The sequence below is a fragment of the Eschrichtius robustus genome, chromosome 16 (genome assembly GCF_028021215.1).
Source record: "Eschrichtius robustus isolate mEscRob2 chromosome 16, mEscRob2.pri, whole genome shotgun sequence".
Lineage (NCBI taxonomy): Eukaryota > Metazoa > Chordata > Mammalia > Artiodactyla > Eschrichtiidae > Eschrichtius > Eschrichtius robustus.
Window position 1 is genome coordinate 4661712 of NC_090839.1, and position 12987 is coordinate 4674698.

Here is a 12987-nt window from a genome sequence, read left to right on the forward strand (position 1 = left end):
GACTCAGATGCAACATTTGTAAACTTGAAGACGGCCTGTCCGTGAAATTAGTTAGTGCAGAAGTGAAGTACCAGTCATTAAGTTGTTTCTCCCATCACATCATTTTTATCAGCCTGGGGGGATGAATTATGGCTCCCCTGCCCCCCAGAGACCTGGACAGGGAGGGAGGGGAGCCTCCAGGCTCTGGGTTCCCTCCTTCGGTGTCACTGGAAACACCCCCGGGGCAGCAGCCCGTCTGGGCTCTCTCTGGTCAGGCTCCTCAGGCTCTGCTATCCCAGCATTTCTGAGCTAGGAAGAAAAATTTGTTTTAAAAAAACGAATAAACACCATTATAAAGAATATTTTAATCCACTGGAAGGAATATGCCTTTAAAAATCTGTGCCACATTTTGTATATATAAGTAGATCCTCCTAATTACAAGTGAAACCGATCTCTTTTGATTTACCGCTTGTAACTGAGTCCAATAAAATTTGATTTCCCTAAAAGTCTTCCGACAATTTTGACTTTTGGTTAGTACCATCTTGCACTGGAAGGGCTTAGTCTGGATAATCTGCGTGGTTCCACTGGGGCCTCTGGATAGGCTGTTTGGAAGGCAAGCCAGGCCTTGTCTCCGACTAGTGAGAGGGGACACCAGGTCTAGAATGACAGGTCTGAGGTCACTGCCTGGGGTCCACCTCTCCTCCCTCCGCGTTTACGGGCATTTGCACTAGAGCAGAAAGGACCGTACTCTTTAATGTGCACATGGCCTTTTCCTAATCCGCCGTGGGTGGGGAGGTCTCCCCCATGATACCCCGTTACTGCCCCGGAATTACCTTCACCTCCTATGAATCCAAGGTGGTTCTCACGGGGCAACCCCTCCCTTCCTGCCCCGGGTCTTTGAAGCTCCAGCTGCCACCTGCAGGGCATAGCTTTGGATGGCCTTCCAACGCAGGGCACTTAATGGAGAGACAACCACAGACACCGGCGCCTGAACTTGTCCTCACAATGAACCGGGTTTCTTCGGCCTAGAATCGGCTGCGCCAGCCACATGGGCACTCTTATCGACAGGGCTGATTCTGCCTCTCGGTTCAGATGGACTAACAAAAATATGTTTTTCTGCTTAGGGAATTACCGAGGGCCAAACTGGAAAGTGCCTTAAAGACGTTCTAAACCAGCCCTTTAATTTTACAGACAAGGAAACCAAGGGGGCATTGGGTCCAAGGCAGAATTTAAGACGAGGGCTCGAGTCCATACCACGTTTTGTACATTGAATGGCGTGTGGGGGGTCCTCCATCCACGGTTCTGCCCCTGGCTGCCCTCATTCCTGGGACAGACGAGTAGCGGCCACCCCCTGCCTACCCCCAGGACAGAGGAAGCGCCTCTCCACTTCCTCCCCTTCCAGACAGAAACATCACCACCCAGCCACTCCACCAAGCAGGGGCCCCTCGAGGCACGAGGCTGTTTACCTGCTGAAGAGCCTGACTTTTAGAAGTCTGTGAAACAGAAGCATTCAAGAAACTCTGCATGGCATGATGGATGCTTGATAACATAGCAGCATTGAAAAGATGGGAGCTTCGGGTGACCTTTCCTTCTTGCCAAAGGAAACAAAGCCATTTTTGAGCATTTTCAGCATAAAAAAATCTCTAAAAATCACTACTCCGCTACTGGCTTGTGAGAGGGGGCAGGCTGGGAGAGCCGTCTTAATCTGCCTGCCATGCATCAAATTGATTTAGCAGGCAACAAATGTCAGGAGAAATTAGAAAGGGAGTAATAGCTCAAAGAAATTAAAAAAGGTTGACCAGCCTTCAGCAGTGTCACATGGGGCCAACTTACATATTCACGGTGGTTTCTGGTTTTGTATTTCCTTTAACCTCTAGCCTCTGCTGATGACCAGACAATTCCTTACATTTGTGAAGCCTGGCAGCCTATATAAAGAGCTTTCCTGGGCATTCACTTGTTTTAGGGGTGTGTGTGTGTGTGTATGTGTTTTCAGGCCAGTTGCAATGACCTTGCCTCTTGCGATGACCTTGCCTCTTTTTCCTTCCCTTATTCAGGCCACTGTTGTGGTTAAATACTTTTCGCAGTTTGGACTCTTTCCCTGGACCACAAAACACTATGCTGGCATCCACAGGGAAAAGCCCTTTGCTCTGCCCAACATCGTCGGGGTTGAGGAGCAGGACGGCTCTGTGCCGTGCGACCTCCTGCAGCTGCTGGCCCTGTTCTTCCATCGCTCCGCCACGAAGGTGCGTCCACCTCGAGAAGGGGGCTGTGACCTTTGGCTCCACCCTCCACATTTGCTAGTCATGAGCAAGAGAGGCGGACTGGCCGAGGCCAGAGTACCTGTCCCCGCCCTCCAGACGAGGAAAGGGAGCCCCCTGCCCCGGACATCTCAACAGCAGAGACTGATGATTAAACTTCGGGAGCCCGGCTCAGCCTCCGGTCGTATGGCTGCTCTGTTGCCCGCTGGGGGTGTGTTTTCTTTCCAGTGAAGTGTTAAATCATTTGGTTTGAGACTTTCCTGTTCCCGGTAACCTCCCCCCAGGAGCTTGCACTGCAGTGTATGCCTGCCTCCGGGCTGCGCTCGCAGGCCCTTCTCCCCACGCCCCAGACTCCCCGCGGCCTCAGAGCCCCTCGCCCCTGCCCCTGCTCTCCGCATCTGGCCCTACACTGTGGAGCCTTCTCCCCGCCACCTTCCTGGCCTTCCCTGGCACCCTCCTTCCCCTCTTCCTGCCAGGGACTTGCTCCTTCCTCCCCACGGAAGGCTGGACGGGCGGCGAGTTAGCACTGGGAGGGCGGTCTGCTCCACAGAAGGCCGTGTCCGCCGTTTCTGAAGCTGCCCGGGGGAGCAGCCCCTTTGCCGCGTCCTCTTCCCTCCTGCTCCTCATCTTTGCTGCCCCCCGGGCCCCCTCGCCCGCCGGCTCCTGCGTGCGGGCCCCACCCTTGGCGCAGGGATGCTGCCTTGAGCACAGCCGGACCTCCGCTCTTCGGGGGCTGGAATCCAGACGCCGGGCCCCAGGGCTGGAGTCAGGAGAGGGCGGTCAGGACTGGGGGTGATCCTGCCCATCCCATGCCCTGCTCACATCCCAGGGACCCTTCCGTGGCCCAGGTCCTCTGTCTGCCTTTGGAGAGGACCCAGATCAACTGTTTTCAGGGAACTTCGAGAGCCTTTGCTGACTGCCAGACTAACTGATCATTGGCTGAATGGGTGGCCAGAACGGAGGAGAAGACGGCCAAGCCCGTCTTCCGTCCATCCATCCATCCACCCACCCACCCATCCACCCACCCATCCACCCATCCATCCCTCCATCCACCCACCCACCCACCCATTCACCCATCCACCCACCCAGCCACCCACCCACCCACCCATCCACCCATCCACCCATCCATCCACCCATCCACCCATCCATCCACCCATCCACCCATCCACCCACCCATCCACCCACCCATCCATCCATCCACCCATCCACCCACCCATCCATCCATCCATCCAGCCATCCACCCACTCATCCACCCATCCATCCCTCCATCCACCCATCCATCCATCCATCCACCCATCCACCCATCCACCCATCCATCCACCCATCCATCCATCCATCCATCCATCCATCCATCCATCCATCCATCCACCCATCCATCCATCCATCCATCCATCCTCCCACAGCCACATGCCTGGCCTCCTCTAGCTCATCTGTAGGATTCCCTGTATATCACAGACAATCAGACACGGCCTCTGTACTCTCTCATCCTCACAGCTGTTTCACATTGACTCCAACATTTTACCCTTGCAGCCACCCCATGGCATAGTCAGGCCAGGGCTCATCAGCCCCGTTTGGCTGGTGAGGAGCCTGAAGCTTGGCAACAGAGCTACTTGCCTCGTGTCACACAGAGAGGACTTGGCAGAGAGAGGGTCCACCACACCGAGCTCTTCTCCAGTCTTCATCTGACTGGCCTTTGTTTGAGACCCTCGAGAGCTTATGGTTGGGTTAGTGATTAGGTTGGACCTCAAGCAACCAGCCCTCATGGGGGTGGAGATGAAGACATCAAGAGACCGCAGCACGGCGTTCACTCGGGGGTCGGTCCCTGCACACCAGGGCAGCCTCCCCTGCGCCCTTTGAGAATACAGGTGTTAGGAGAATGAACCTGTGTGTGGTCCTCAGCCTCCGCATCTGTCAGCTGCCACCTCCTCCCAGAACCTTCTGGCCGGCACTGGTTGACATGTGGTCAACCAGGAGAGCAGCCTTCAGCATCACCCTCTCTCCCGCAGGACCTTCCAGATCTACCACTCCATCCGCCGGGTCTCCTCCAACCTCCGCCGGCCGCCAGCCAGCCGGTGCGCAACGTGTACACCTTCGCCTTCCTGGTGGAGATGCTCAACTTGGCCGTTATCCTCTTTGGCTACTGGGCCTTTGGGGTGAGCCCGCGACCCCGGGCCCGCACAGCCTTCCAGACTGCCCAGCTCAGCACTTGGCTTTCCTGGGAGCCTCCACCCGGACGTCTGGGTTCCTGGGGCTGCAGTGTCCCTCCGGAGTTGTGGGTGGGTGTGGCCATCAGTTCCTTAATAACCAGGCAGACGACGGGCTTTCTTAATAGCAGAGGGTGGTCTGTCTCGCTCCCCACCCCGTTTCTGTCCCTCTACTTAGAATAGCAATTCCACCAACTCCATTACTGAAACGGCTCTTGCCTTCCATGCCCCGTCCAAGTTGCTATGTCGCTGTTTTATTGCTTCTCTGAAAAGCTCCTACTAATTAAGGTGAAAGCCAGATACAAATGGGACAGGGGCTGCAGTGCAGGCATAGGGTCTCCTCCGAGCTGGCGGCATGCTTCTCTGTCCAGAGCTTCTGCCCCCGTCCCACTCTACCACCCACCTCGCGTGCTGAGAATTCATCAAGGCCCAGACCCTCACTCCAAGAACTGGGGCCGCTTGCCAGCCAGAGTGGGGCTGGAGGGAGGACAAGCCTGCCCCGTAGCTCCCTCAGCTGTGGCCTGTGCTCCGTGGTCCAAGGGGAGGGGGGTGGTGACAGTGGGAGCAGACAGAGTCCCCTCCAACTTCAGATTTTGGGGGGGCGAGTCCTGCTCTGTGTCTTGGGGCTCGTGGAATTGTGAAGGGCAGCCCCAGTTCTCAAGGAACTGAGCTTTCAACTGAGGAAACAGGACACATATCTGGGAGCAGAAAACCACAGTCCAAGCTGGAGGGCATCCAGCCTCCATGAGGCCAGATGGGGTCCTGGGACTCGTAATGAACCCGCTCTGCTTGGGGATGGGAGGGGATGGGGAGGGAAGGTCAGGAGGGTTTCTGGAGTCCAGCGGCATCAGAACAGGCCTTGAAGGGCAAGACAGGAATGAGAGAGAGAAGAGCAGTGCAGCCCAGGGTTTTCAGGGGCCGAGGGAGGGACCCAGGTGCAGGGAGGGACACAGTGGAGCAAAGCCTCTGTAATAGAGGACTTGGAGGCTGGCACACAGGGTGAGGGGCAGAGGGGCCCCCGAGATCCAGGCTAAGAAGGGAGATGCCTCCTAAAGCGTCTGAAGCGTGAGGATGGCGGGGACAGGCGAGGGAGGTGCTCTCGGCCACACAGCCCTCCGCCAGCCGCTTCCTAAGCCGCCTTTCTGGCTCCAGTAGAAGGACTCAGCCGCTGACCTGGCGGAGTCGCTCTTGGAGGAGAGGGTGCCCAAGGCCTTCCTGGCGCTCATCCAGTTTGGCACGATGCTGGTGGAGCGGGCCCTCTACCCGCGGAAGGCCTTGCTGGGGAAGTGTGCCTTCCAGGTCTTCCTAGTCCTCGACACCCATTTCCGGCCCTTCTTCATCCTGCCTGGTGTCACCAAGAGGTACCCTGACTGCCTTGCCGGCCCTCCTTTCTCCCTCCCCCCACCCCCCCACGCCGCAGAGGGCTGAACCGCTGATGTATCCCCGAGCAGCTTTGTAAATAAGCCCGAGAAATATTTATCAGGCCTCCCCTGGCTCAGCCCAGCTGTACTTTCCTTCCCTCCCTACGAAAAAGGCCAACGCCGGGCCTGCCGGGGAGACTAGGAGATGGCCGGGTTCCAGCTGAGAAACGGCGGGGGACGCAAGGTGGCATTGACCTGCCACCCCAGGCCTGGGCTCCAAGCCCAGATTTAGAGCAGCAGAGACATAAAACCTCCCCCAGACCCCAGGGCCTGGCTCTAAACTCGTCTCCAGGAGAGACGTTTGCAGCAAACTTGCTGGGGGCTCATTTCTCCCCGTTCTGCATGTCAAGAGCTTCCCGAGGCCCTTCTGATTAGATGATCTCCTTTGGCCCAACGATGAAGATTTAAGGATTATCTTAATAATAAATCAGCAGCCGAGCTGCAGACAGCCCGAGAGGGGCAAGGTTCTGACACCTGCAGCTGCGGCCCTGACTCCTTTGTCAGGAGTAGATGAGGGGAGGATAAAAACTCGCCTTTTTCAGGAAAGTAAAGGGAGCCCAGGTGTCCCCAGAGGCCACCTGCAAATCAAGTCATTTGAGGAAAAATAGTTTCATTCTTTTCTTCCTTTCTTCCCCAACTAACAATTATTCTTGAAATAATAACCCCCATTTTCCTCCTGGCTTTGATGAGCCCAGTGCGCTGGGCTCCTGCGCCCCCTCCTAGTCCTGGGTGGGGCTCTGGAGGCCCAGGTGAGACTGGGATGATCCACTTCTCTGCGCGTTTGCAGGAGGTTTAATCTCCACCACGTGGCTCAGACCTGGTTCCTGGCGAAATGCATCTGCTTTGGCCTGTCCGCCTACCAGATCAGGTGCGGCTGCCCAAACCACACCCTCGGAAATTTCCTGACCAAACACTTCAACCTCATCAACCTTACCTTGTTCAAAGGGTGAGTAGAGAACAGAGCTTCAGATGTACCTGGCAGGGGCCCACTGGGGCTTGCAGGGCCCATCCAGGACAAATTCTGGGCCCATGTCTGGAGGGACGGAGTCTCTCCGATGGGACCGCGTCCGAGGTGGTCCTGGGACCCATGTGTAGGCTGAACCAGGGCAAGAGGGAACCGGCTGTGTTTGCACATCTTCCCTGCACATTCTCTCCTCACTGCGGCGCATGAGACCCCGTGGCCCGATCCTGCCCGCATCTCCTACCTCACTCCGCATCCTTCCCCTCCGTGGGCCCCTGCAGCCACTCTGTTCCCAGACCGTGTCCAGCTCTTTCTCACCTCTGGGGGGGCCTGCTGTCCTGGGAATCCTCATCCCACCCCCTTCCACAGCACTGCCTCTGTTCATCCCTTAGTTCCCGGCATAAAGACCCTCCCCAGCTACCCAATCTGGAGTGTCTCTGCCCCTCCCTTGCTTGTTTCCTTTGTAGCACTTACCATGATCTAGAAATGTTTACCTACTTAGTGTCGGTGTCCTCCAGCTAGGATGTTTTGTGGCTCTTGTTAACCCGCATAGCCTAGATACTTAGCATTGGGCCTGGCAGAGTGTAAGATTACTTGCTGAAAGGATGGAGAATACATGGGGTGGCTGGGATGGGGTGGGATGAGATGGGAAGCGACGGGATAGGATGCATGAGATGGTGGATGGCACTGGACGGATGGATGGGGCGGGGGAAGGGCAAGGATGAGATGCAGTCCCACGGACAGGTTGGATGGATGGATGGGCTGGACCGCTGGATGGACCAGTGCCCTCCAGCCTCCCAGTGGTCCTCTCTGCTCCCAGGTTCCGCCTGGTACCTTTCCTCCTGGAGCTGAGGGCTGTCATAGACTGGGTGTGGACTGACAGTGCCCTCAAGCTGTCCAGCTGGATATGCCTGGAGGACGTGCATGCCAACATCTTCATCATGAAGTGCTGCCAGGAGTCCGAGAAGGTGGGCACGTAGCAGCTCCTTCCTCTCGGGAGGCTTGGAGGTGGCAGCTTTCCTGGTCTCAACCCCGTCCCCCCGGAGCAGTTAGGTTCCTGCCCTGCCCAGTGGGCCGGGGGCTCACCTCTTGGCGTGGCCCAGGCCCTGCTTCACTCGGGGCTCAGGAGTTTGTAGTAAATCCTCAATAAAATGGCAGACTTCATGTTAAGTCCTCCCACCATCATCTCATGGATGCTCAACCCCCCTGAAGAAGCAGGTACCATTTTATTCCCATTTTACAGAGAGGCAGGCAGCTCAGCATGGCTTTGGGTTCAAGGTCACATGGCTGGGAAGACTAGGGGTCGCCACTTGGGTCCAACTCTCTCTGACCCTAGCACTTTGGACCACTAGACATTCCCTGAATTGACCACCTTCCCCCAACTTTGGGGGTCATTCACCAACCTCCCCCCAATTGAGTCTGTATCTGCCTGGCCCCGACCTGCTGCCCCTCTTCTGCAGAAATACCCCCAGCCGCCTGGGCGGCGGCAGAAGAAAGCCATGAAATATGGGGTTGGACGCAGCGCCACGTTCGCTTTGGTCTTCCTCATGCGGTTCCCCCTGGTTTTCATGGCCCTGTTGAAGACAGTGGGTGGCGTGACCAACCAGCCCCTGGATGTGTCGGTCAAGATTGCCATCAACGGTTACGAGGTGGCTGGAGAGGAGGGGGGAGGTGCCGGCACCTGCTTCCCAGACCGAAACCCCTGTTCTCCAAGTGGTCCTAGGTGTGGGTTCAGAGCTTAGACCGGCCTCTGAGCCTTCGTTCTTACTGTTCTTTCCCCTACACGTACCCTTCCCATTTCCTCCTCCTGCCAGTTTCAAAAGAGAAGAGATCTGAGTCTCTTCCTCAAGTCTGGCCCCTTGGCATTTTAGCTCATTGCAGCTTGTGTGTTTGGTTCCAACGCTCATCATCCCAGAGAGAACAGAGGTTCTTTGGGCACAGCTCGGCCAGTTTTCTAAAGCCCACCTACCCCACTGTCCTCCTTCCTCCCAGACCCTGTTCTCCATGAGCGCTCAGCAGCTCGTGGAATCTTGTCGCCTTCTCGGACGCAGACTATGACCGGCTGACCCAGCAATACGCCCTCCGTCCCATGAGTGTCTCCCGAGCCCAGAGGGGCCACCGGGCACCATGCATTTCCTTCTCCCATATCCCGACCAGATATCAACACTTCATAACGCTGCAATTGTTAAAAGGCAATAGACCTGACGTGGGAAAGAGGCAAATCCATGCAACGAGCACACAGAGATGAACCCAAACAACGACCAAAGAGGCGCTTCGTGTCCTGATGCAAGTTCGCTTCTCTCCTTCTGCCCCCAGCCCGCCATACAGTTCCTAGCGGACTTCAGACCAGACGACATCGCTCTCGCCAAGATCAGAAGTCAAGCTGTGGGACATCAGCCCCGCTGACCGAACAGCAATGGTCCAGGAGCTCGCCAACGCCACTGCCATCTACATCACCACCTCCTGGACCGTTCAGAGGTAATCTGGCACCACCCAAACCCACAGCCCCGTCTTAACTCCCCAGATCTTACAGGTCAACCATAGGAGTCCACAAATAATAATCATAATGACTGACCTTGAATGAGGACCACGTGGGTGTCAGGCACTGTGTCCATCCTTCCTCCCTTCCTCTCTCTCTCACTTCTCTCTTTCAAAAAAAAATTTCTACTTTGAATTTATTCATCGTTTGCCAATCTTTCACCATGGTTAACTTTTTAGGATTAATTTGTTTTTGTCTTTAATTTTATAGAAGTATAATTGAGAAACATTGAGAAAAGTGGATGCATATAGGCACATATATATACATATGCATATACGATAAGTGCAAAGTTTGATGAACTGTCACACCCTGAACACACATGTGTAACCAGCACCCAGATCAAGAAATAGAACCTCACCACCCCTCAGAAGGCTGCCTCGTGGTTCCCTTGGTCGCTACCCCTCTCTCAAGGGAAGCCACCACCCTGACTTCTAATAATACAGGTTAGGTTTGCTTGGTTTAAAAAAAAAAATCAGTCAGTGTGTTTTGCTTTTATTTTGTGATACAGAATACTAGAATAAAACAAAAACCATTTGTTTAATTTTTAATTATATGCTTAGAAAGAAAATGTTTTTAAAATGGACTTTCTGAGGGACAAACAATATGTTACTTGTCCCCCCAATATTTTGACATTATGTTAACGGACTTTTTATTTATTATCTTTTTGCTTTAGAGTCTATTTTGTGTTTTGTGGTAGGTTTTTTGAGGAAGGAATTTGGAACTTTATGGGGTATAACGGTGCAACGATGCTAGTTGAAGGCTGAACAACAATATGTATCCATGGTCACTTTTTTGAGGCAAAACTTACAGTAGATTCACAGATAAGAGTACAATTTTTGCTGAGTTTTGAGTAATGCAAATGTCACCACCATCCCAGTCAACAGATAACATCTCTGTTGTCCCAGAAAGTTATCTCAAGGCCCTTCTAGTCCATGCCTTCTGCAACCACTGCTCCAATTTCCATCACCATAGATTAAATTTCCCTATTCATCAACTTCGTATACACATAATCATAGAAGATGTGCTCATTTGTACAACACAATGCTTTTGAGAGTCATCTGTATTGCTGCATGTACCAGTTGTTTATTCTTCTTTCATATACTGAGCAATATCTCATTGTAGGCATGTATACAACAGTCTAATTATTCACTCTTCTATTAGTAGACATTGGGTTGTACCCATTCTTACAGACACATGTTCTCTTTTCTCTTGAGCAAACACTGAGGAGGGGAATTGTTTTGTGATGGGGTGGCTGTATGTTTAACCTTTTAAGGAACTTAGGAACAGTTTCCAAAGTGGGTGTGCCATCTTGCACTCCCACCAGCAATGCATGCGAGTTCTAGCTACTCCATACCCTCACCAACAACAGATATTATCAGTCTCTTGAATTTTGACCATTCTGATTAACGTGAGTGGTATCTCATTGTGCTTTCAGTTTGTTTCCCTGATAACTAATGAGGTTGAGTCATTTTTCATGTTCTTATTGTCTACTTGCATATCTTGTTTTGTGAAGTGTCCACTCAAGTCTTGTTCTGTTTTTTGTTTTATTCTTGAACTGTAGGAATTCTTTAACTATTCTGGATACAAGTCCTTTGTCAGATATATGTATTTCAAATATTTTCTCTCAATCTGTGATTTGCCTTTCTGTATTCTCAATGTTGATTTTTGATGAACAGAGCTTTTCAGTTTTGAAGAAGTCCAGTGTGTCAATATTTCCTTTCATGGTTGTGCTTTTGTGGGTCCTCTCTAAGAAATCTTTGCTGATCTCAAGTTCATGAAGATATTCTTATATATATTCTGCTAGAAGCTTTATAGTTCTAGCTTTTATGTCTAGATCTACGATCTAGCTCAAATTAATTTTAATGTGCAACGTGAAGTAGAGGTCTAGGCTCATTTTTTTTTCTATACATTTTATAGATGTTTAAGATGTATAAGATGTTTCCTTGCCTTGACACCTTTGTAAAAAATCAATTATCTGGTTACAGATAAACCTATCCCTGGATTCTTCATTATGATGCATTGATCTATTTCTCTGTGATTCCATCAGTACAACACCATCTTGATTACTGTAGCTTTTGATAAACTTTGAAATCAGGAAGTGTGAGTTCTCCCACTTGGTTGTTTATTTTGAAGATTGTTTGCTATTCTAGGTACTTTGCATTTCCATTTAAATTTTAGAAACAACTTGTCAATTCTACAAAAAAATCTTGTTGATATTTAGATTGGAATTGTGTTGAAACTATACACATCCATAGTTCAATCTGGAGAGAATTTGCATCTTAACTATATTGAGCCTCCAAGCCGTGAACATGGTTTATTTATTCATTTAGATCTTTAATTTCTCTTGGCATTATTTTCTGCTTTTTAAAATACAGGTCTTGCACACCTTTATTCTTAAGTATTTTATGTTTTTTGATACTATTATCAATGGAAATGCTTTAAAAATTCATTTCCAATTCTTTGCTGCTAGAATAAAAAATATAATTGATTTTATATATTAACTTTGTATTCTCCTTATTAAAAGTACTTATTAGTCCTCATAGTTATTTTCATATATTATTTAAAATTTTTCACATAAATAATCATGGCATCTGTAAGTTTAGGGAGTCTTGTTCTTTCTTTCCCATCTATGCAACTTTTCCTTTTCTTGCCCCATTACACTAGCCAGGAATTCCAGTACAATGGTGAAGAGGAATGGTGAGAGCAGAGTTGCCTAGTTCCCAGTCTCAGGAGAAAAGCCTTCAATGTTTCAGCAATAAATATGATTAACTAGGATTTTCATATTTCTCTTATCAGATTGAAAAAGTTCTCTTCTCATTCAAGTTTGCTGGCAGTTTTGGTCACAAATGGGCACTGAGTTTTGTCAGATACTTTTTCTCTGTCTTTTGAAATGATCATATGGTTTTACCCATTTATTTTGTCAATATGGTCAATTATATTGGTTGATTTTTAAATGTTATACATCTTTGTGTTCCTTGGGAAAAGTCTACTTAATTATGATGTATTATCATTTTACATATCACTGGATTCAATTTGTTGGTAATACATTACGGATTTTTGCATTTGTTTCGTGAGGAATATTGGTCTGTACTTTTCTTAAAATGCCTCTGTCAGGTTTTGGGTATCAGGATTATGCTGACTTCCTAAGATGACTTGACGAATATTTTCTTCTCAGTTTTTGGAGTTTGTATAAGAGTTGTATTATTTCTTCTTCATGTGTTTGATAGTACCGCCCCAGGAAAGCACTCTGGGCCTGGAATTTTTTGTGGAAAGAATTCAATAACAAATTCAATTGTGTTAATAGAAATTGGACCATTCAGAGAATCTATTTTGAGTTGTATCTTTTTTTTTTTTTTTTTTTTACTGAGAAGATAGAGTCATTTTTATTGATTATTCACTTTTAGTTGTATCAGTTTTGACAAGTTGTGTTTTTCAAGGACTTTGTCTACCTCATATACACAGTTGAGTTTATTGGCAGAATCTCTCATAAATTCCCTTATTTTTTGAGGTCTGTAGGATCTATAACAATATCCTCTCTTTCATTTCTGATACTGATTATCTGTGAGTTTCCTCTCTTTTTCCTTGATCAGCTCTGCTAGGGATTTTAAAAGAGATTTATTGAGGT